The sequence below is a fragment of the Priapulus caudatus genome, unplaced genomic scaffold (assembly GCF_000485595.1).
Source record: "Priapulus caudatus unplaced genomic scaffold, Priapulus_caudatus-5.0.1 Scaffold262, whole genome shotgun sequence".
Classification (NCBI taxonomy): domain Eukaryota; kingdom Metazoa; phylum Priapulida; class Priapulimorpha; order Priapulimorphida; family Priapulidae; genus Priapulus; species Priapulus caudatus.
In genome coordinates, this window is record NW_014577323.1 from 303,481 (window position 1) to 304,649 (window position 1,169).

Consider the following 1,169-nt stretch of genomic DNA (forward strand, 5'->3'; position numbering starts at 1 on the left):
TAGGCTACTGACAAGTTGTATTTATTAACCATCATTTTATTATTGAAACGGTCCAAGTGCCTGTGATTTTGGGTGCGGTCCAGGGGCCCATCTTAGGGAAGCTCCTGTATTTTATAAGGGTTTTTTTAGTATAGAAACAAGCTATTTTTTACACATTTGTTTGATTCAGGTTTGGTTTTGGACTTTGTCTTCTTGAATCTTGTCAATGTTTGCCTGCAGCACCTTCACTTCAGCGGTGCTTCTTTGCTTAGACATGATTAACTGATGTTGATTAGGCGATCGGATGTTCGAAAATGTTAATGTTCGAAACAAATCGATCACGGCGCGCGTGTACTGTAAATGTAGTCTAATGTTACGAAGCTCGTGCATGTCTACATATCTCCATTAGATAGCTTGCGCCTGCGACAAAGATTCAGATTGTGCGAGTATCGGCACTGCTATGCTGGCGCATGCGCACCATACGTACATGACAAAACAGTCTTGTTTTTCGTTTTTGTTTTTATTTTTTCTTTGCCTACATACATAGCTCTCGATCTAGCAGCTGTTATGCTCGATGCACGCCGCTCAAATTCAGAGCACGCGCGTTGATAGAAATGCGCTCTGCTCATATACAGCACAAACGTACAAAGCAATGGCACAAATCCAAAATAACTTTGAAAGTCGATTAAATTATTTGTTTAAATAGTTATTACACATTGTTTTTTATTTGGGCAGGAGAAAACAAAACTTAAGCGGGAGAAAATGCAGCTTAAGCGGGAGACCGGGAGATTTTGGGAAAATGGCCCCAAAACGGGAGAGTTGGAGTCTCTGGTTATTAGCGTGTAATTGTTCAATTTGTTGTTGTTCAGATCCATCGTCCACTTCAGGGACTTTTCATAGATTGTAGTCTATAGTGTGTAGTGTCAGACAATCGACGCGACGGGCTCAACCGACGACTGAAAGATGTCCGACAGACAAGAGCAAAGCATTTATTTATTGAGCTAACCACGAATGAAATAAAATCATTGTAGGTATAATGTATGTACCACCTTTACGGTGCTATAGTGACGACATTAAATTTACACTACAGAGTGCGATACAGAGACGTGTACAGCTACACATCAATGCCATGGAAAAAAGCCCCTAGTCGTCGAAATAAAAGTAGTTTCTCCATGAGTACAGGTTGGACC

The 1,169-nt window shown here is 40.8% G+C and overlaps 1 protein-coding gene across 1 annotated transcript in view; it reads left to right on the forward strand.

Annotated features, from left to right (window-relative positions):
- LOC106808237 (phospholysine phosphohistidine inorganic pyrophosphate phosphatase-like) overlaps positions 1–1,169 on the forward strand; it is a 7,168-nt gene that overhangs the window by 898 nt on the left and 5,101 nt on the right. The window lies entirely within an intron of this gene.